The 24,242-nt window shown below is 41.7% G+C and overlaps 1 protein-coding gene across 2 annotated transcripts in view; it reads left to right on the forward strand.

Annotated features, from left to right (window-relative positions):
- Zmat4 (zinc finger matrin-type 4) overlaps window positions 1–24,242 on the forward strand; it is a 404,848-nt gene that overhangs the window by 303,378 nt on the left and 77,228 nt on the right. The window lies entirely within an intron of this gene.

Raw genomic sequence — 24,242 nt, forward strand, 5'->3', positions numbered from 1 at the left:
TTAAAGATAGAAAAGGTATTCAGCAATTGGAACCTGTTACAATGAAGTGCATTCATCTGGAACATCCAATAAAGTCCTGAGATGCCCTTACCTGGGGACCAGTTAAATAGCTAAGTGCAGCTCCATGTGTCCAGTTGTGTGGAAAATCCTATGCCCTTGGTCCTCCCTGAGTCTGGGCTCTGTGGGCTCAGTGGGCATAATGGGTATACGTCAAACCTCCTGAAACATAGTCAGGTGAATTGACAGGATGGGAGACTACAGGAAGCCAAGGTCCAAACATGCAAATATAGAAAAGTGAGGATAGGTGGATCACAAGTCAGTGATCTTTAACAAAACCAGAAAGTGAAGGGCAAGAAAAAAGAAAACTGGGTGAGCACAGAAAAGAAATCGTAGCATTGGGTTTGTCATCATCGGCTGTTTGCATGTGTCTTGGTCAGACACAAAGAGCTGATGGGAGGCCAGGCTGATGAATAGGCCTTGCAGGTTAAGTCTGGCAGAAAGGAGGACATGGCGTGTAGATGTTGGGTAATATCCATTGTGCTTGGTCCAGAGAAGCTAGGTCCAGTGCACCTGGACCAGGCAATAAGGTAAAGTGATGTCACTCCTCTGCAGGGAAGCCTACGTGACAGGCCAGAGCATTGGTGGGTAGGTGAGCAGGTAAGAGGAGTTCCCTCATCTGTACACAGCCATGTGCCTGCACAAACTGCGGGGGACCCTTTAGAAGTATGGAAATTGTCATTCCAAGTCTTTGAATTTTATGAGAAAACTTTGTGCTTGGGTAGTATTTCTTTGCTTTCATTCTCTTTTTTGTAATAATTAAATTTGTGATGAGTTTTGTAATAGGATGATCTGCCACATATAAAAATTAAGTCAGTAAGTTCTTTACTGCAAGATACCTTTAGAAAAATTCCTTTTTTTCTTTTCATTTATTTACCTTACATCCTGATTGCAGCTTCTCTTCCCTCCTTTCCACCCAGTTCTTTCCTCTCTCCCCTCCCCCCCATTCCTCCCTCCCTTTGTCATCAGAGAAGGAGAGGTCTCAAATGTGCATCAGCCTGCCTTGGCATATCAACACGCAGTAGGACTAGGTACATCTTCTATTATTGCATCAATAGAATACCCAGTTAGGGGAAGGGAGTCCGAAGGCAGGCAACAGAGTTTGAGGCAGCCCTGTTCCAGTTGTTAGGAGTCCCACATGAAACCCAAGCTGCACAACTCTTACATATGTGTAGGGGGACTAGGTACTTCTCATGCATGTTCTTTGGTTGGTGATTCAATAGTTGTGAGCCACTGTGGGCCCAGGTTAGTTGATTCTGTAGGTTTTTTTGTGTGGTGTCCTTGAACCTTCTGACTCCTTCAATCTTTCATCTCCCTCTTCCACAAGATTCCTCTGAGCTTAGCCTATTGTTTGGCCGTGGGTCTCTGCATCTGTTTCAATCAGTTGTCGGCCGAAGCCTCTCAGAGGACAGTTATGCTGGGCTCCTGTCTGAAAGTATAAAAGAATATGGTTAATAGTGTACAGGGCTCTCAGCATAGGATGGGTCTCAACTTGGGCACGTCATTGGTTGGCCATTCCCTTAATTTCTGCTCTATCTTTTTTCTCTGCAAATCTTGTAGGCAGGACAAATTTTGGGAGGAAAGTTTTGTTGGTTAGTTGGTATCCATACCTCCATTGGAAGTCTTGCTTGATTACAGGAGGTAGCTGTTTCAGATTCCATATCTTGGTGTAACTCTCACCAAGCAAGTTAAAGACATGTATGACAAGAACTTTGACAAAATCTTTGAAGAAACTGAAGTAGATATCAGAAGACAGAAAGATCTCCCATGTTCGTGGATCGGTAGGATTAACAGCATAAAATGGAAAACTCAATTTACAGATTCAATGCAATTCCCATAAAAATTCCAATACAATTCTTTACAGACCTTGCAAAGACAATATTCAATTTCCTATGGAAAAACAAAAAACACAGGATGGCTAAAATCATCCTGAACAATAAAAGAACTTCTGGAGGTATCACCATCCCTGATATCAAGTTACACTACAGAGCAATAGTAGTAAAAACCACATGGTATTGGCTTAAAAGTAGACACGCTGATCAATGGAATGGAACGGAGAGAAATTCTTAAACTATTTCCCAGGAAAGGACCCTTCTGTAGGTTGTTGATACCTTTATGAAGGTTTTAGTAAAGGTTGTTTGTTTGTTTGTGTGTGTGTGTTTTAAACTGATGAAGTCAAAGCCACAAAGCATTAATGCTTCTCTGTCCCATACACTCCCAGGGGTCTAAGTACTGTGACTTGTGGTCTTCAGCACTCCTTAGCACACAGCATCCCATGAGGCCCTTATCTATTTGATCCATTGCATTGTTCTCTTTGGGATGCAATAATTCATGCTGAACCTGAGATCCACTTTCAGGCTTCTCTTTTCTGGAACTGGGTCAGCTTGCTGGTCCCTTCATGTTGTTGCATAGAGATGGAGATGAGAAAATGGGCACAGTCCAGACCATGGGCCCATGCAGAGGACCACGGCAAGAATATCCTCTGCCATTGGGGAGGAGCTGAGGTCTCACCCTTTGAGCCCTACAGAGGCTCAGTAATCAAGTCTGAACCCAACATCCAGATGAGGTCTTTGCAGTTACGACTACACCAAGCTGGTGACATTAGAGCTCATCGGTATCTTCCTGAGGTCAGCACAAGTTGGAGGCGGCCAAGGGTAAGCCGCTCCCTTGGCAGCTTAGTGGGCAGGTGACTCACTAGTTAAATGTAGGCAAACTGTTCTAGCCAGCGCCCAGATGGTATCTCATTTATATCCAAAGTACAGTGCTACTATGCTGTATTTTCTTGCAGAAGCTAGCACAGATGAAGCCGAGTGGATGTCAAAATAGCAGATTGCCTGACCCCAAGAGACATGTGACCTTCCTTTTGTCTGCTGACTCTGGTCCCAAGGGGAATTGTAGATATTGGAAAAGTTGCCGAATAAGTTATGTAGATTTATTTATAAAAACAAAAAGAAGTTTTCTCTGTCCTCTCATTCTCGGCATTCCTCCATGCCTGTCTATACACGCACGTTGAGATTTAGGTAACTATCTGGAAATGGTACCATTGCCTTGGGACAGTATCTAGCTTAGGTGGGGAAAGGTGAAGTAGGAAGAATGAAATCATACTAATTTGAATCAATAGGGACCAAGAGAAGTTCCAAACTCTCCAAGCTTATTGGAGGCAGCATCCAAGTTGTGGGGAGGACACCAGGAAGCACTGGTTAGAAGGGTGCTGATGCTGGGGTGAAAGATTCTGACAGGATGAAGACAACAGTTTACATACTCCACTTTTCTCTCCTCCTGCAGTGCGACCACCTCCACATATACATTCCCCTTCGACGTGTCTTCAGCCCATCCTCCACTTGCTTCTAGGCACAGCCCTGAGAACCAAAACCTCAAGGAGACCACTCTAGCACACCCAAAGGCAATTTCTCACATACTTCATTTCTAAGTTCAAAGGAAGATGACATTTCCCAGCATCATTGCTACTTAGCTCGTTTTCTTGCATTCGCTTTGATTCTTGCATTTTCAATCCGATAGTCAAAAGTATATGTAAATAAATATTGTCCCTACATAGTTTTACTGAGAACACATTTAAAGAATCTCTAAGTGCTGGGAAGATCCTTCTTTGGTGAAATTTTCTGATTTTTTTCTAGGACATTTAGCTCTTCTATTTCATGAAAGTCAGTTTATATCTGTATCATAAATATGTATGTTTAAGTACATATTTATGTATATGTACTTACAGGTATGTGTGTTGGATACTCTAGTCGTACTAGTTAACCTTAAATGTAGATCTCAATGAAATGCCTACTATGTGTCAGATGTTATGTTGACATGAGTGAAACAACTATTCCTTCTTTTCCAACATTTTATCCAAATAGCACAGGAGTCTAGATTGCTAGAAAATTAAAATAAAGCAGAGAGAAAATGAAGAAAAATTATTATCAGAGAATCTGAGGCTCTAAAATATTATAAGACTCACTCAACAAGAGGGAAACTATGCCTTGTACTGGAAACCTAGGTAACTTAGCTTGTTTTCTTGCATTTGTGCTAGTGAAGTCATGATTATTGGAAGAGAACCTACAACCACTAATTTACTAAGGCAGAATACTTTCTAACAAGAATCTATAAACGCTTGTCCTTATACCCTCAGAGAAATGTAGTCTTCACCCTTCATAAAAGAAACTTCTCTTTGCCATAGAAAACCACAACCAACCAAAATGTGGAGTTGTAGATCCCAGTCTCAAACAAAGGACACATCCTACACCTTGTAGAAAAAGGGGCAGAAAGATTGTATGAGCCGGAAGATCATGAATTTTCTGTGAGAGTATGTCTCCTAATGATATCCAAAATGACACCTATAAAGTCACATCCATATGACTACCTAAGCTTGAACTGAACAAGGATGACACCAGCGAACATGCCAACCTGGAGGGGTAAAGCCCAAGAGGTCTAACCCTACACAAATAATTATAAGTAACTTGGGAAAGTGGGGAGTGGGAAAAATTTGTCTTCCCTAGGGAGAAGCACATCAGTTGGCTTTCCAGTGCCAAATGGTCAGACATAAAGATATACATAAAGTATACACACACACACACACACACACACATATGCTTGCAATAACAATTAGTGAACAATGGAGGCTATGAATTTGAAGAAGAGAGAGGAGAGGATTTGGAGAAAGGAAAGGGAATGTTTTAATTAAATTACAATCTCAAAACAAACAAACAAAGAAACAAACAAACAAACAAACAAAAAACCAACCCAGAAAGTGTTTCAAACTGGAGGTTAATATCAATTATATGTAAATCAAGAAATCTCATATTCAAAACCTCTGATTGATTTGAGTGTGCCTACTTATCTTATTAACTTATTTTGGTCAATTCTTCTCAACAAATTGTAAGCATTTTTTAATTTGCTGCTCAGGACAAACCCCATGATAATATAGACACTTGATGAAAGCTCTCTGTTGGTTGTGACATGTCAGAGAAAAGCTTCAGGGGTCAGGGGAAAGAGTCTGGCTCTCAGAATGCCAGGACAGATCTTTTATTTATTGTTCTCTGCTTATTTACACAGAATCCAAAAACAATCCCCCGTGTCCTCTGAGTACACATTCTATGCTACTTGACTTTTCATAACATGCATATCACCCACATATTGGCAGAAAACAAACCTGAATGTGCTCTGTTTTCAAAACCATGCTATAAGATGATAGGAATAATAAGTGGTAAGATCCATTTTACTTTGTAGAAATTTACATGGTATTCACAGTCTTTATTTTTTTAAACGAATTTTGAGAAAGCAGATTAGAATCAGGGTAGGGAGAAATTCTAACTGCTGCAGAAAGCCCCTGCTTAGTCTGGGAGCATGGTTTTAACTCATCAGAAACTTGAAATAATAGATCACTGAACTTTCCAACCAAAACAAAACAAGCAAATAAAGCAGAGGAACCTGTCGTTAGTCCTTCAAAGCTTAATCATCTCTTCCACGTTCACTTCATCTGTTACTTTTTGATGGCTAGTCACTTCTTTGTTCTTCCATGTAAACATTTATTTTGTATCTGTATGAGTAAAAAATACCTTTAAGAGTTAATGGGGAGCCGGGTGGTGGTGGCACAGGCCTTTAATTCCAGCACTTGGGAGGCAGAGGCTGGAGGATCTCTGAGTTTGAGGCCAGTCTGGGCTACACAGAGAAATCCTGTCTTAAATAACAACAACACAAAAGAGAATTTCAGGATCCTTTAAAAATAAAATATGTAATAATATACACTGCTGCATGCTTTGTAGAATATGATTTTTAAAAGGGGGAGTTGGGTTGAGAAGGTTAACAGTACTCCTGGGGTTCTAGAGACAGATCTCACTGAACAAGCAAGATTTGAAGAAAGACGGAAGGAGCCGGGGCCTCAGCCATGCCCGCACCTGGGAGATGAGATAAGCACAGGGACAATTATGAGGTCCTGCAGCTACATGGAGTGTGTAGGTGATGGTAGGAGTGTGAGAGGAGGAGGAACACAGGAATATCTGATTGTGAGAGTTTCTCACGATGGCTTCCACACTCAGAAAGCGGCAAGGCTGAAACACAGAAACTTTCGCAAATTCCGCACAAATTCAGCAGATTGCCTCACTGTTTGCCTTGAGAAAAGGTAGTCACTTTTCATTGAATAATCTTCCTTCATCTGTAATTCTCCTTTTGGGGAGAGTCTGTTTTCTTCGCATTGTAGAGGCCATACTGGAGTTTAATAAAGTAGTCATAGACCAGAGAGTATATTTAGTTTTTATTATGAAAGTTAATAGGAAACCAGAAAGCAAAGTTTGGATTCTACCACATCTCAGCTCTGATGCCGCAGGAAGCAGAGGGTGGACTGAAAAACACGGCAGGTGGTATCTAGGGCGTGACTGTAGAAGTACCCTAAGAATAAGATGTGAGTACGTATCTGTCTTCTAAGTAGCATTGGCCAACTTCCATCATATTCATGATGGAATTCTCAAGCATAATTGATCATTACTATTTCACTTGCCTAGTCCCCATGGAATCATAATATCTCACGATGTCATGTGATTGTTTGTGGAATATGACTCCTTGGAAGCCACGCTCCAGCCACCCTCATGTACACGCAGAGCACAGGTGTGCTCATTTTGTACAGCATTGTGACAGAGCACAGAGGTGTGCCCATTTTGTATAGCATTTGAGAACTTCACAAATAGGTTACTGAAAAAAAAAAAAGAGGTCTAATACTGCCCTAACCTTATGACTTTGTGTTGGGACACATTCACAGCTCCCCCGGCTACATGTGGCCCGCTGTCTGAGACTTGCACACACTTTCTTTGGACAGTTCTTAGCATATTGATAAAAGTGATCCCGTGTGGCTTCCTCTCAAACGCACAGCTGGAAAGTCAAGGGTACCGAGTGGCCTGCAGGTCCTGGCACTGTCTCACTTGGTCCATTGTGTGCCTGCGTACAGTCAGTTCCCCGAGGCTGGAGCGGTTGCCTTCTACAGGGTCGCTCCCTTTCCCATTATTTTCGAAGACTGTAATTTGTAAAGTTATTACATGCAAAAGCATGCTGCCAAATTCAGTGTGTATCAATGACTTAGTCAATATTGGACCATTGGCTTAGGGGAAATGTGTCCATCATTCCATTTATCTATTGCATCCATCCACTTGCATCTACATAGATAACAGTTTTGAATCCTAAAATAACTGTCTCATCCTTCACACACACACACACACACACACACAGAGAGAGAGAGAGAGAGAGAGAGCTATGCTATGTATTAAATGACCTTGTTCTTACATAGATGAATAGATGAGACTTATACCCCCATTTAGTGGTTCCGATGCCGAAGTTTCACTCCATTGCTCTGCCTCCTGTCTGTTATTCGTATCCCCATTCCTTTGTGGGAAGGCTGAACAGGGAGGCAAAGTTGCCTTGTTTAACTGCAGACCTTGGGTGTAGGCTTATATCTAAACATGCGTGCTTAAGTTTCAAAGGCTTCTGGGTACTAATAGGGGAGGTTACAAACCCTTCCTTCTCATAGGACAATGTCAGAGTCTGTTAGAAAGTCAGTGTTTTCAATGACCCAAGAGACAAAATGGCATCGTCAGTAGAGACTATTGAGAAAAGGAATAAAACCCCAAACACACACGCACAATTCCTCAGATAACTCCTGCATGTGTTCTTTAAGAATAAAAGAGACGCCTTCATACTAATTTAAACATATTCTTCTCCTTCTTGGGTTCATTTGGCCTATTAACTAAGCTAATTATATATTCAGTAGCCACAGACACTCAATTTAAAACAGAGAAAGCAAAATATATTGAGATCCATGGTATCGGTAGCGTTGCCAGAAACACTTCATCCGTTTTACCTCCCAGTGTTTTCAAAACACAGTTTTAAATGAAGACCGGGGATCGTTTTCTGTCCAACTCTAAACTAAGCAAATGTATAGGCTGATGAATACATAAGCAAGCATGTGACCTGTCAAAAGAGGGAATAAATAGCATCTGTAGAGAAGGCAGCCTGCCAGGATGCCTGATATGTGCCTGTTATGAAGTGAGTATTCTTTCTAGACCATTAAGTTATTATGAAGTTTCCCATTCATGAGTGAATCCTCATTTTTGTTCAAAGCATAAAATCATCATGAGTAAAAGCAGCCATAGTCCATTTGTATGTATGTAAATAAGGGAGTGTAAGAATAGCTGCAGACAGTGAACTCGGTAAGAGATGATGGGGAGGGACAAGAATACTCAAAAATGCAGGGAACGCAAAGGGTCATCTAGGCCATGAAAGTAGATAGTTGCATATTGGGGATGGGAAGGCACAGGGGAGAGAAGAGGATGGGGAGAAGGTGTGTGGAGAAAAACAACAAAAACCAATTTGTTGGAAAAATGCTATAATGAACCCCACTTCTTTGTAGCTTAGAAAAAAACAATTTAAATAAAATGCAACAGTCCCCTCTCATTCACATTTCATTATGCTGTTTGTTTCTCCTATGTTACATACTCACGTTAATTCATTTATTTCTAATTGAACTCTGAATGGTTCTAGTCTCTTCTCAGTTCTGTAGATTAGAAAACAAAGACACATCATGGTTAAACGGTAAGTATAAAATGGTAAGAGAAATAGAGACTTCTTCTTCTAAAAATGACCATTAGGACATTTCTTTATGTGTTTCTCTGCCATTTGATAGTCTTCTACAGATATTCTTCTCTGTTTAGCTCTGTTCCCCATTTTTTAAATTGGATTACTTCGTTTTGTTGCTGTTTAACTTCTTGAGCTCTTTATATATTCTGGATATCAGCCCTCTGTCAGATATAGGGTTCGTGAAGATCCTTTCCCAGTCTTTAGGGTGTCGTTTTTGTTCTGATGACAATGTCTTTTGCTTTACAGAAGCTTTTCAGTTTCATGAGGTCCCATTTATTGATTGTTGCTCTTAGAGCCTGTGCTGTTGGTGTTCTGTTCAGGAAGTTGTCTTCTGTGCCAATGAGGTCAAGGCTCTTCCTCACTTTTTCTTCTAATCGATTTGGTGTATCTAGTTTTGTGTTGAGGTCTTTGATCCACTTAGACTTTAGTTTTGTGCAGGGTGATAAATATGGAGCTATTTGCATATTTCTGCATGTAGACATCCAGTTAGACCAGAATCTTTTGTTGAAGATGCTGTCTTTTTTCCATTGTATGGTTTTGGATTCTTTGTCAAAAATCAAGTATCTGTAGGTGTGTGGGTTTATTTCTGGGTCTTCTATTCAATTCCACTCATCCACCATTCTGTTTCTATGCCAGTACCAATGCAGTTTTTATTACTATTGTGATGTAGTACAGCTTGGGATCAGGGATGGAGATAACTCCAGATGGTTTGTTGTTGTACAGAATCATTTTGGCAATTCTGGGTTTTGTGTTCTTTCAAGAACAAAATTGTTCTTTCAAGGTCTGTAAAGAATTGTGTTGGTATTTTGATAGGAATTGCATTGAATCTGTAGATTGCTTTTGGCAGGATGGCCATTTTCACTATGTTAATCCTACTGATTCATGAGCAAAGGAGATCTTTCCATCTTCTGATGTCTTCTTCAATTGCTTTCTTCAGAGACGAAGATTTTTTCAAACAGGTCTTTCACTTGCTTGGTTAGAGTCACACCAAGGTAGTTTATGTTATTTGTGGCTATTGTGAAGGGCATATCGAATGGCAGAGAAACACTTAAAGAAATTTCAATGCCCTTAGTCATTGGGAAAATACAAATCAAAACCACCCTGAGATTTCACCTTATACCCATCAGAAGGGCTAAGATCAAAAACTCAAGTGACAGTATATGCTGGAGAAGATGTGGAGAAAGAGGAATGCTACTCCATTGCTGGTGGGAATATAAACTTGTACAACCACTCTGGAAATCAATCTAATGCTTTCTCAGACCCTTAGGAATAGTGCTTCCTCAAGATCTAGCTATACCACTCCTAGGCATATATCCAAAATATGCTCAAGCACACAACAAGGACATTTACTCAACCATGTTCGTAGCAGCTTTATTCATACCTGGAAACAATCCAGATGTCCATCAGCGGAGGAATGGGTACAGAAATTGTGGCACATTTACACAATGGAATACTACTCAGCAATTAAAAACAAGGAAATCATGAAATTTGTGGGCAAATGGTGGGATCCAGAAAAGATCATCCTGAGTGAGGTATCCCAGAAGCAGAAAGACACACATGGTATATACTCACTTATAAGTGGATATTAGATATATAGGATAAACATACTAAAATCTGTACATCTAAAGAAGCCTAGCAAGAAGGAGGACCCTGTATAACATGAGCAAACTTCACTCAGAAAAGCAAACAGGATAGACATCGGAAGAGGGAGAAAACAGGGAACAGGACAGGAGCCTACCACAGGGGGCCTCTGAAAGACTCTAGCCAATAGGGTATCAATGCAAATGGTGAGACTCATAGCTAATCTTTGGGCAGAGTGTAGGAAATCTTATGAAAGAAGGAAGAGGGGACAGGAGCGCCACAAGGAGAGCAACAGAACAAGAAATATGGGCTCAGGGGTCTTTTCTGAGACTGATACTCCAACCAAGACCATGCATGGAGATAGCCTAGAACCCCTGCACAGATATAGTCCATGGCGGCTCAGTATCCAAGTGGGTAGTCTAGTAAGGGGAACGGGGACTCTCTCTGACATGAACTCAGTGGCTGGCTCTTTCATCACCAACCCCTAGTTGGGGAGCAGCCTTACCAGGCCACAGAGGAAGACAATGCAACCAGTCCTGATGAGACCTGATAGACTAGGGTCAGATAGAGGGGGAGGAGGACCTCCATTCTAAGTGGACTAAGAGGGCATGGGTGGAGATGAGGGTTGGAGGGTGGGTTGGGAGGGAATGAAGAAGGGGATACAAAGTGAATAAACTGTAATTAATATAAAAAACAAAAAAAACTAATTAAAAAAAATGAACAGTAAGTGTCATGTCATTTCCTTGTCTCCTCCAAGCCTGAGACCCAGCGTGCCTGAAGATGACTGAGAAGTATCATTTTCTAGACTTTACACGTGTCTTTGGTTCCTAACTGCAATGCATTCCCTTGTCACCCTGTGAATTCTGCTTCTTTCTGTTAGATAGTATATGAGGTGATTGGGTGTGAAACTACAAATAGATGAGACTGTTATTATAGTTGCTTTAAATTGGGAGGCTCCTGTCATGTGTCATTAAGGAAAGTCACCAGTGGAAGTCACAGTGGGGCCATTCATTGGCTGTCAATTGTTGGCATGAGGCTGCCAGGAGCATAGAGCAAATGGGCTTATGGTCATGTGATTTGAGGTCCACAGTCTGAACAACCTTTCGCTAAATCAAATAGTCAAACCTGTAACACCACCTTTAAAGGTGATTTTTGTTGTTGTTATTGAAGACTTAAATTGGGAGCAGCTTTATTAGGAGGCCAGTTCTGCACATATCCAGGACATGACTTAGAACTGATTGGTTGGCCACTGCGGAGATCGTGAGAACCATGGATCATAAAAGGCTTGGTAAATGAGCTATAAGAGATAACTAGATACCTAGCCAGTCTGTGTGAGCAATAGAGAGCAGAAAGGACAGCATGATGTGTCAAATCTGAGTGACTGTAAAGAATCATTGGCAATTAGGACTTTTTGCTCTTGTCTTTTTAAGTCTGGCTCTTATTGGGCCATATTTCTTACAAGATTCTCCCAATGCAGCCCAGGGCCCTTGGACTTGAATAGCTCTGAAACAAGATGGATGAAAGTGTAGGACTTTTCTCTGGGACCTCAGGGAACATAAAATCCCAGTTCACTGACAGCTGTAGGGGTGTCACTATTGCATTTTGAGGAAATCATGGGAGCCAGTAGGAAGGAATGGCTGTCTCAAAGAGCAAGAGCAAAGAGCAGAAGGAGAGGTACATGCATGCTGACTTTGCCATGGACACCATTGTGCAGCATGAGAAGAGGGCAGACACACATGGGGATCTGATCACAGAAACCACAGAGCTGAAGGGGAACAGGAGGGCCACATGGTGATTTGGTTTGGATGCCATAGGGCACAAGAAGAGAAGGGATGTGATGGCTAACTTGCATTGCATCTTGCTCATTGCTCCATTTCTCAGCGACTACAGAGTAACCGACAAGCACATATTTGAGATTTAAAGTATTGTTAACTTGATGCCATAATCCTTAACTTCCTGTTACAAGCATGATCCGGTTCATGACTGAAGTAATGTGAAGCCAAAAATTGTGTCCTAGGGAAAATGAATTTTATGAAAATGCTATGTTCAGTTACCACTTGCTGCATGCATTGACATCATAGGATCTGCTATAAGATACGCACACACAAAAGCACATCTCACTTTCTACCCATTTCTGCTTACACCACATCAATGTCAGACTAAGAGAGAAAGCATTTCCCACATTTGTTGTTATTTCACGTGGCTAAAAGTTACTTGAGCCTAGTTCAGATGCATGAATTCAGACAGCCTGTGTACGTCTGCCTTGCCTTGGGTTCAAATCCCAAAACAAAAGCGAAACGGTTCAGTTCTCTAGTTTTCATGTAAGTTGCAAAAAGTAACAAAAGAGCGATGATTGATCAATCCTCTCTACACCTAGATTAAGGCTGCATTGAGTCGGATTTGTTCCAATTATCAAAGTTTATCACCTATCTCTTTGCCTTATGGAATATTTCTATACCATCCTCTAATGTGCTCATGCTTAGGTTGAACTAAGCATTGTCCCTTCTGTATTTTCACTGACTGACAACTTACTTCCTAGCCCCTGCTTGGGCCAGGCATCCAACGTGGCTAAAATTGTCTTTTAATTGCTGAGAATGTATTCCCTCTCTTTAGGCTTTGTTTGTTTGGAAACAGCTTTGGAAGACGGTAAGCCCTTTCTTTGCCCATTCCGATCCTCAAAGCTTTGCATATTCACTATTCAAACAGAGAAAGGACTGTTTTAGAAAACGTGTGTTCTCTGTTTAATTAGCTGTTTGGTACCCTGTAGTCTGTGTCTGTGGGCATTGGGTTGAATTCAGAAGGCATTTAGATGCTCTCTGTTGTGTGTGGAGTGTCTCAAATGTGGGATAGCAACCCAATACACATTCTAATTTGGGTTATGGCAAAGATAGGTTTTAGTGAGGTATTATAGATTAAACCCATAGAGAGGAGCCATTTACATTGTGCAAGCGTAAGATTGGATGTGTGAGCGAATTTCTTGCTTTCCTTGCATGGCTTCCCAATTCCTCCATGGCAAACCGGGGCCCATTACCTGAGTACTTAGCCGTAGGGCTTGGAATTTGTTGAACTGACAGGTGTTCTAGACCAGAAACCCTGACCACAATCAGACACTCTATCTCACATAACCATCTCAAATTACTGTATTTTATATTCTTTTAATTCATTATTTGTAATTTTCATATATATATTTATAATGAATTTAGGTCATATCCACTCCTCACTCCCCACCCCCCAATTCCTTCAGGTCTTGCTAACTCTCTCTTTTTAATAACCCACTGAGTACAATTAGCATGGTTCATATGCAGATGGGTATGGTTTGGGGGCAGCCATTCACTGTAGTATGGGAAACCCAGCCATGACCACCTCCTCCCAAAAAACTGACTCCCTCTCCCCCAGCAGCCATCAACTGCCAATAGTCCCTCACTAAAGGTGGGGCCTCTCGAGCCTCTCCTCCATTCATGCTGGAATTGTTTTCAGGTTTGATGTTGTGCAGGTCTTGTCCAGGCAACCGTAGCTTGCTGTGAGGTCATGGTTCATAAGTAGGCTGGCCCTGCCCTGCCTAGAAGACAACACTTCACAGCTCCCCTCTTCCCTATCCTCCTGCTCATACATTGTTTCAGCCTCCTCTTCCTTGATATCCTTGGAGCTTTGTAGAAAGAAGGTTGTGTTGATACAGATGTCCCATTTAAGTGTGAGCACCCACAGTCACTTATTCCCAGCACTTAGACCAGTTACCTTATCTGTGTGTGTAATTATATGTATAAATATACACAGGTATGTGTTTATTGCTGTTATTTTTATTTTTTGTATGTTTTTGTTGTTTTCAGTAGGGTTCCTTTTCTTCCATTCCCTCTCATTTTTCAAAGTCCTAGTTTTCAAGGTCACTGGCTTTGAAATCAGAAGTAAGTAAATTCAGATCCAGATTTTTTTTTCCTATTTATTGGTTCCCTGAATTTAATTTCTTTGAACCATTGTTTTTTTCCATATGTAAAATGAGGTAATGTTCATAAGGGGTTTTGAAGATGAAATCGAACAAAAGCTCCTTCATCCTCTTTAGGAAGCTTTCTTTTGATACTTCAAGTTTCACGCCAGCCAGCCTTTGATTGGAAGAGGAAACCATTGTGCTTGACGTACAGGGCTCAGATCTCAGGCAGCTTTGGAGCTGGGTAGGCCATCTGTAGGCGGCTGGATTTTCTGGGTCTTGGGTTGACAGCAGTCGTCAGGAAGAATAGAATTTTGGGGAGAACAATTCCATGCTACACAGAAAGCAGAAATCACAGGGACAACTTGGGGACAGTCTCTGTCTTAGCGCCGGCAGCCTTGCTGGTCCAGGGAACTTTAGAAGTGGCTGGACTTCCCTGGCCTTCCCTTGTGGGTGGCTTAAGGTGCAGCTCTATGGCCCCAAGGAGTCAGAAGTTCCAGCCAGTGAAGATGACTAGTGAAGATGTCCCTAGTTCCGAACTGTAGACAGGCCATTGACAGGGGATGGTTTTCAGCATTGCTAATGTGCCCTTCATTTCCTGGGCCTCTTCTTTCTTCCTTCTGTTCATACCTGCTCCACTCAGCTAGCTGTGCCTGTGACCTCTGATCCAAATATTTGCTCCTGGCTCTAGTCTAGCTCCGTATTCCCTTCCCTGACTTCTGAGGAGTTTGTTCCAACACATTGGAGCAGGGACACAGTTACAAATTTCATGACACTTGGTCCCCACCCCTCACTATGAGACAACTTGGCTTCAGAAAAGGTCAATTTACTGTGTGCAGGTGGTGTGGGGGCAGGCTCAGAATCTTTTCAGGGCTGCTCAGGCAGCCGGTACCAACCTGTTTCTGTGGATGCAGAACTTGACGTGTATATGCTGTCCCTACAAAAGAATAGGTAGAATTTACTTAGTTAGAGCTTAAAACAGACATCTTGTGACAGTTAAGTAATCAAGCACAATGAAGAGGGGATGAAAGTTTGTCTTAGCAGAACCTGTTGTGGAAGAGATTTGGGAGAATTAACAGATAGCAGATAGCATGAGTACGAATGATGAAGTGTCAGGAGCAACACACACACTCTTCTGAGCCCTTTTAACATTGGCGGATCCAAGGACTGTGGCTGTCCTTGACACTGATCGGACCACAGGAGGGTCATTCTGTTATAAGGTGATCAGAAAACGGGAAATGCTCCCCACGGGTAGCAGTGGACCTGACCAAGGGAGTGCAAGCACGCCTTATACTGTGGAGCACTGTGGAAGTGTAGTGAGCAGAGTGGCAGGGCTCCGCGTAAGTGTCTTCAAACATTTGGCATATTTGAGGAAAGTGAAATAAACTTGTGCCAGGTTCGTGTACAAAGCTTGCTCAGGGTTGAACTGAATTCAACTAAGCTTAAGGATATTTTCCCAAAAGTTATGCCTGCCCACTGGTGAGATTAAGAGAAGATTCAAGGAGCGGATCTACCTGTCAAAGCTGCAGCGGCTAAACCCAGCCCATTGGGCTGTGGACAAGAAAAAGTGTTTTGCCCCCATATTTTGGATTTATAATAGTAGTGATTTCGAGGGTCCAGTACAGATGTACTGAACCTCAGCCATGTGTGGGACATGTCTTGAGAACACGGGCACAATTCTCAGGTATCAAGTGGGTGTGCATAACTTGTAATCCTACTCTAAAGCCCTGGCAGGAGAGAAGGAGTTATTTTTAAGGCATTTTTCTCCCATGCTACGGATTATAATACAATTACATCATCTCTCCCATTTCTTCCCTCCAACCCCTTCCATACTCCCCTCTCTGCTTTATTTTACATTTACGTCTTTTTTGTTGTTGTTGCCTACATAAGTGTATGTATACGCACATATATGCATAAATACTACCTGCTCAGTCTGTATAATGTTTTTCATATGTATGTTCTCAGGGCTGACCATTTGGTATTGGATAACCACTAGGCATGTTCTTCCCTGGAGAAGACCATTGGTCCCAGTCAAAGCATTACTTAGTTGTCAGTAGTTCTTGTGCAGGGTTGAGGCCTTGTGGTCTTTTCCCATCCCCTTTGGCATGTCCATTGTTGTCATCCTTGTTTAATTCATGCTTAGACAGTGACGCTTTCTTCCCTTCTGTCTGCAATTAGGCAACTGAATCCCACAGTGGACCCCACAGAACTAAACTTCTCCAGGATTCCCATACTGGTGTATGTTGGGAAAGTAAGCCTTGATACCAGCAAGAGGAGAAAGCTGACTAGAAGGAGGAGATTTTACACAGCAGGACAGCTAGTTTTACAGCTGAACTAACATGCACCATTTACTGTCTTTTGTCTTACCTTTTTCTATAACACTTCAATATTACTACAGGACAAGAAACTGAAACTCCCCCCGCCCCAGGTTTTGCAAACTGTAAATAAATCTGCTTGCTTTTACTAGTTTCTATTTCTTAATTCCTGTATATTAGGGGACGCTATCTGAGGCTTGATGAATCTAAGTGACCAGGTTGCCTGTGAGGGCTCAACTTGAGAATCCCAAAGATATTCTTCCTTGTCACCCGACCTGGAGGCGGTCTGCACTGCGCAGGGTCCATGGACTCTGAACTACAGTGTATGGCTTTAAAGCCAGCCCTGTCCATGCTCTCATTTCAGCAGAGCTCTGCCCCTTAATCTCCTCATACTTTCATAGTGATAATAGGATCATGCGATGAGTGGGTGGATGAGCCATGTGGAGTGGTAGATGTCATTTTTTGTGTGTATGCTAGAGAAAGGCAAAGCCACTTATAGGACAATTTGATTGGTGGATGCTCAAGGCTGGAAAGTAGATGAAATAATTTAAAATCAAACATTGTTTTTACCTTTACATTCCAAATCCTGCTCAATAGTGGTTCCAACTTCAGTGAGTGCTGTAATTCAGAGCAAGTGTGAACACTTCCCTGCACGGTGAAGTGCTATCAAAGCATCAACATGGAGTCTGTATTTTGGTAATTCAGTACAATAAAAATGGGGAAGAGCACAAAACTCAGGTGTCTGGTTTGCTGAGGTTTCTGCATAAACTCAGCCATGCATTTTTAAAATAAAGTGGGATGTGCAGGTCTTCGGTATTTGATGCGATGAATTTCGATAAGTGAATATAGCTTGTAATTGCCATCCTACGTCAAAAGTAGGGAATATTATCTCTTCAAAAATTTTCACTTTTCACTTGTCAGTTCCCACTGCCAAAGGGAGCAAGCGCTATTCTGAACCATGGTTTCCCATGAGATCTTTGTTGTCTTAATCATCCCTTCAGTGGGTTCACACATAAGTTTGCCTTTCTGTGCTCCGGTGTTTTGCCTAAGAATGTGTCTGAGAACCATCTACACTGGTGCGTAAATTAGTATGTTGCCATTTTTCTCATTTTTTATGTCATTATAATAAGTATACCTTAATTTATCAATTCTTATGTTGATGGATATTTTCATTGTTTGGTGACTACAACTAAGGCTGCTACAAACATCTCTATACTGGTTACACAAAAATACACTCACACACATATGTACACACACATATACACACACAGAGCCCCCCCCCCCCCCAACTCCCAGGTCCACACCCAACCTTTATTCCTCTAGAGTAAACTTCTATAGAGTTAGGTATATGATTAAAACTTCCTAGGAAACCACCAGATGGCTCCTCCGTAGAGCTCCGTTTCCAGTCACCCTGTGAACGTGTGAATTCTAGTTCACGTGGTTAGTCACACTTGGCAATATTTTATTTGATGGCAGCTTTTGTACTGAATGTGATAGTACTTAATCGCTCATTTTAATTTGCATCTCTCCAGAGACAACCAAGACCAAACACTTTTTCATGCACTTATTGATCATGCTGATATCTTCCTTTGTGACACATCTGATCAAATAGTTTGCTACTTTGAAATTCAGGGTTGTCTTTTAATGATACATTGGCAGGAGTTAATTCTTTGCTCTGGACACAGCCTTGTATTGCATGTGTCTCTCAGGTAGAACTCACTGCTCTGCTTCTAAACAGCATCTTTCAGGAGTAAAGTCCTCTTACGCTTAACAAAATGTATTTTTATCCTTTTTCATAGTTTTGCAGTTTCTTTCATCGAATGTGCTTCTTATATGTCATGAAGACATTTCATAGTCTTTATATTTTTATAGAAGGTCTATATTTTTAACTCTTACGTTTAAAAGTATTAATGGCCCTAGTTTTATTTTATATTCTATATTTCTGTGTATATGATGTTTATGTGATGTGTATGTGTGCTTGTGTGAGCACACGTGAATGATCAGAAGACAAGTTTGCAGAGCTGGTTCTCTCTTTGCACCTTTATGTGAGTTCCAGAGATTGAAGTCAGTGGGTTTGTACTCTCCTCACTGAGCCGTATCTCCATCTCAATGACCTTATTTTCAAGTGTATTGGCGGCTCAAGTTGACCCTAATCGTCTCATTAGTGTTCATACATTTGTCCTCTCATGGAAAAGCCTTCCTCCAAGTTGAATTGCCTTGAAATCTGAGTTCCTTGTTCTAGGTGTAGTCATTTTCTAGATCTCTCGGAATTTTCTATTTAACAATCTTGTCTATGAACAAAGACTGTTTTACTTCCTCCTTCCCCCCTGCATGTCTCTTACTGCCTTTCTTTCTCTTCTGGTGGTGCAGCCTCACATCACCAGCATGAAGCTCACTCACACTTGGCTGCGGAAGAGCTCAGCAGGCATAGGCCCTGGGTGTGACATTAGCAACCTTTGTCTAGGTGACACTCTTGGCTTTTTCCTCAGTCAGAGGAAACTTCAATTCTAGCATTGAATGTCATTTTAGCTGTAGTTCTTACAGAGACATTCTCTACAGAATAAGCTTTTCTTCTCGTTGGCTCAGAATTTTGATCCTGGATGTAGACCCTTCTAATTTTCCTTCTCTTAACGTGTTGATATTTTTTCCTCCCCCATCTGCAAAGAGTGTGTCTCAAAGTTGGTGTTACAAAATTCCTTAATATTTGATAGGATTTTCCAGAGCAACCCTCTGGGTTTCCCTCTTTCTATGTAAGAAAGTAATTGCTAGCAGATTTGTGTCTGCTGATGACTGACCGTCCTCTTAGCTCTGGTACTTGGGCCTGACTCATTCTGAGATTTATCTGAATATTAAATGCTCATAATGTTCTTTCATTGCCATTCTAAATTGGCCCATATGGTCTGTACTGATGTCTACTCTTATTGGGTGGTATGTGTTTGTTTTTTTTTAATCTCTACTCAAGGTGCTTGGGGACAATATTTTAATTCATATTTTCAAAGACTAGAATTGGCTTTATTAATTTTTTTAGATGTTTTCCTGTCCTTTGTTCCTGGACTTATAGTGTCCCCTTCTTAAGTTTGCATTAAGTGTTTGCCGTCATCTAGGGTCACAGGGTTACGACTATAAATCTCTCTACAACTTCCACACCTATATCTATAGTGTTTCTTTCTTTGGTTCAAGCTGTCCTCTGGTTTTCTCTATCAGGAATGATTTAGAAATATTTTAGATGCTTTGCAAATTTCCTAGTGACTTATTTCTAATTTAATTGAATTGTTGTCAAAACTCCCTCTACAAACATAACTTAAGTTTATGGGGTTTCCAGGAACTCAGCACATACTTCACACGAGTGTCCCTCAGTGAGCACTTGCAGGGTTGTAGTTCCAGATATAAATTAATACAAGAAGGCTGATACGTTTGCTCAAGTTCCCTAGACATTGTTGATTTTTATCTTGTTTTCCTTACAACTACCAAGAAAGATATGTGAACATCCCCTATCATTGTGGTCTTGATGCTTTCTTCTTTTGGTTTTTTAATCAGGTTTTATATTACCTTGTTCTTAAGGTTTTATTAGCTCGGTGACATTCCAAGTTATGTTCTCCTGATGAAATTCTCCCCTTATCATTATAAAGCACCCTCTTCATGTCTGGGAAATGCCTTGCTATGAAGTCTGTTTAGACATGAGCAGAAGCATTTATAATCCCTTAACTTCCCGTTCTAATCTAACCCCTTTAGTTCTAGCCTCTAAGGCCACAAAGTCTGCCTTTGAATGAGTGTGTATACCTATTTTATATATTTGAGTCTTGGTTTTTATCCACTCTGACAATTTCAACATTTGGGAACTTTTAAAATCCTCTTTGTATTTAATGTGATTATTGTGATTGAATTTAGTTTTATCACTTTGCTGTTTGTCTTCTATGTGTTCCATCTCTTTTCTGTTTTTATTTTCCCATGCAGATGTGTGTGAGAGGGTGGTATGTGTGTTTGGGGGATATGTGTGTGGTTGTGAATGAGTGTGGGTGTGGTTGTGAGTGAGTGTGTGTGTGTGTGTGGAGTGTACTGACTGAACACCATTTTCCCACAGTTCCATGTTTTCTTTTCTGATTGTTCTTCCCCCTCACTGTGGGAAGAAACACTCACCACTCTGCGTTATCTTCCCTGCCCTTAGCTCTTTACATTTGTTTAGTAATTACTGTAAGAGAGCGTGTGGAATTATCACTTCTTCAAATTTCCACTGCCATTTTAGATTTATAATTGCATTGTTTCATGTAAAATAAAATGATTCTTTATTGGTGTTTTTCTGTGCTCCCTCATTCTTTGCTTGAACTCCATCCTCAAATGTAACATGTAAGTTATTAGTTGCCTTTGGGTAAATTAAGAGTAATTTTAAAAGATGCATGCCCATATGTTCATTATTTTCTTAGTTTTCTCTTTTTACATTTTAAATTTTATTTGTGGTGTGTGTGTATGTGTGTGTGGTGTGTGTGTATGTGCGTGTGATGTGTGCATATCACAGTGCACATTTGAGATCGGAAGACAATGCTCCACATGTGAGATCTGGACCCCACCCACACAGTGGCAGTCAAGCCTGGGATCAGTTGTCTGGTGTCATGTTCATCTTTTCTCATGTTCATGTTGCTGTGCTTGCCAATGGATCTCAATTTCAACGTGGTGTGGGCTTTTTGTTTGATTTGCTTCTGTTTTCCCTCACCTTGAGACCTTCCTGCAGCACTTCAAGTTTGCAGGCATCCTGTGTGGCCAGGGTTTGTTTATGGTCATATATTTGGTCTTCCTTGGGTCTTAAATGGTACACTAGTGTGTGCTGACTTCCGGATTCAAGGCCGTTTGGCTTTTAAAATTCATCTTTTCATTTTCCTTTTTTTTAAAACTACTTTTTCACTGCTTTTTACTATGACCCCTTTCTTCCTCTGCCCTCTATGTGCTCTTTCCTTTCCCTGGACAGTTCCTTACCCAGCATTACTTGGCTGACATACCACCATCCTTTGTTTTGTTTCTTAGACATAAAATTACATTTCATTGTAAATGCATTCTTTTTATATTCGCTTTAAATCCCTATTGCAGATCCCCCCTCTCCTCCTGGTCTCTCCCTCCCACACTCATCCCCCTTTCTTTCCTCTCCTTCCCTTCAGAAAAGGGGAGCATCATACACACACACACACACACACACACACACACACACACACACGTGTGTGGAGTCACACACTGGACCAATGTCAACCTATCAGGGGCCATCTCCCCAAATGAAACGGATTCTTTCTTCCCTAGCAGATTTTAGCTGTCAGTAGCTCCTCGTCCATGGGTGGGGCCTTGAGACACACTCCAATAAATGCTGGATACTCTTCAGGTCTTATTCAGGCAGCCACAGGTGCATTGAGTTCAGGCATGCAATAGCCATGTGTCCAGAAGACAGTTTTTCATCTACATCTTCCCAGACCTCTGACACGGCCATTCCTTCTCTACCTCCTCATCCACGATGCTCCCGAAGCCTCCAGAGGAGGTTAGTGAAGCACATTTAGGGTGGAGCACTGCACCCTCATTTACTCTTGGCACTTTGACCACCCGTGAGCCTCTGTTTACTGCTGTCCAGTGCAAAAGTGGCCTCCCTTGAGGACTAGGAGTGCCCTCTCTGTGCCCAGATCTCAAGGAGCCCTAACTCATTGTTCGCCGTTCTCCCCAACCAGCTCCATAAGAAAACATATGGTGTCTCATAATTTCCAATATTCTTGGCATTTGGCAAAATACCTGGCACCCTGATACAGGCCCAGTGCTGTTTCTCTAACAGTGATTGAATATAGCAGAAACAATGTGGACCCTAGTTTTGCTAGACTTGAAGAGACACGTGGAGGGGTCCCCTTCCGCTACTCTCTACAGACCTACCTGTTATTATAAACACCCGTGCTGGGAAATGTAAACACCAAAAGTGACACATTTTCACGAAGCTCCTCCCAGAAGCTCCAAGTCAGAAACCCTCTGTCTCGTTCCCACACCACCCTATGAGCTGCCCAGGCTTTAGAATACTGCTAATGTGCTATTGTGCTGAAATGGATTCAGTAAGGAAGTTGACATTTTTGATTTAATAATTACATTCTGTAGTTCCCTGAGGAAAAAGAGCCATATAATTCCAAAGTAGTTAGGATTTCAGCTAAGTATTCATAAATCCCGAAGTTCCAACCGAGAACGCCATGTCTTTTGGAGGGGGGAGGGAGGCTCCCTCTCCCCCACTGCCTTTGTTCCTGTTTATGCCCACTGCCTTTCAGTTTTTAAGCCCTGTCATTTGCATTGTAATAAGGTACCAGGAGTTTCCTTTCTGTGCCTTGGTTTGGCTGCAGAACACGAGAATTCTTATGGAAGGTAGTGGATCAGAATATTTTTTTTATTTGTTGATGTTCTTAAAAGTTCCCAGTTTTAAACATAAATATTTATGTCTATTGCCAAACTGAACCTTCATTTTTTTTTCATTTTTTTATTTTTTTTACGAGGAGCCCTTTGATTAGTGTGAACTCCAAGGAGGACTCACACACAGCAGTTACTGTTTATTATGAAAAGATTGATGGAGACCTCTGGAGAGAGTTACTGCCCGAAGCTGGATTTCATATTTTGATTCTATGCATAAAAGAGCAGAATGGATCAGGACTGGATAAGCACCCTGACAACTTCTATGCTGACCGTGATGACTTACAGCCTCTGGCTGTGGGGAGCAGGATAATCTTTCGGGAGTGGGAAGGCCGTGCAAGCTCAGCATTTTTTTTTTTTTTTTTTTTAGTGGAGCAACTTAGTTTAGTTTTCATTCCTGTGATCCACCATTCCAGGTACTGAGTCAAGTTTCAAAGAAGTGTGAGAAGTAAGACCCGACAGGGAGCTGTGGAGTTGTGCTGCTGTTTGGTCTGCCTGCCCGCCTGCCTGCCTGTCTGTCTGTCTGTCTAATTTTTGAGCAGAGCGTAGGATGTGGTTCTTGTTTGAAATATTTCCTGGCCCTGTGCATAGCTTAGTGAAAAGAACCTATAAAACAGTGGTTTCCCAGGCTGTGGGCTGCGATCCCCTTGGGGGTCAAATGACCCTTTCACAGGTCACATATCAGATATTCTGTAGATCAGATATTTACAGTATGATTCATAAAAGTAGCAAAATGGCAGTTATGAAGCAGCAGTGAAATAACTTTATGGTTGGGGGGTCACCACAACATGAGGAACTGCCACTTTACAGGGTCTCAGCAACAAGAGGTTGAGAACCACTGTTAGAACCACTGTTGAAGGGTGGCTGCTTGAGGTCAGGCCCTGAGGCTCTTTTCTTTGAGCTTGGCTCTTTCCTCACATCAAGGCTCTAAGTATGATCTGACAATGCCACTATACTTGATCAGCTGAGCTCCTACCATCTGGAGTCTGACCATGGAGACCTCTCTGCTTTCCCTACACCTCCCATTCACATTGCCTTTGATGGAGAGCATGGTTTCGTGGCCTGAATTTCCAATCTCTAGGAATCTTCCTGTCACCCACAGACATGGGACATTCCCACCAATGTCTCCAGGTCAGAGCGGATGGGCCTACTGCTTGTCATGAAGAAGTCTATGGGAGAGTTCTTCCTTCTCCCTCCTGGAGCTCTGAGGTTGTCCTCTGGAACTCTGTCTGTTTTTTGTTTGTCCTCACTATGTTTCTTTTGGTTCCTCCATGGCTGAGATTGCAGTGTGGAAGTTTTGTAAGCAAGCAATGGGGTGTGAGAAGTCACTT

This window comes from Meriones unguiculatus, chromosome 4 (genome assembly GCF_030254825.1).
Source record: "Meriones unguiculatus strain TT.TT164.6M chromosome 4, Bangor_MerUng_6.1, whole genome shotgun sequence".
In the NCBI taxonomy this organism is placed as follows: domain Eukaryota; kingdom Metazoa; phylum Chordata; class Mammalia; order Rodentia; family Muridae; genus Meriones; species Meriones unguiculatus.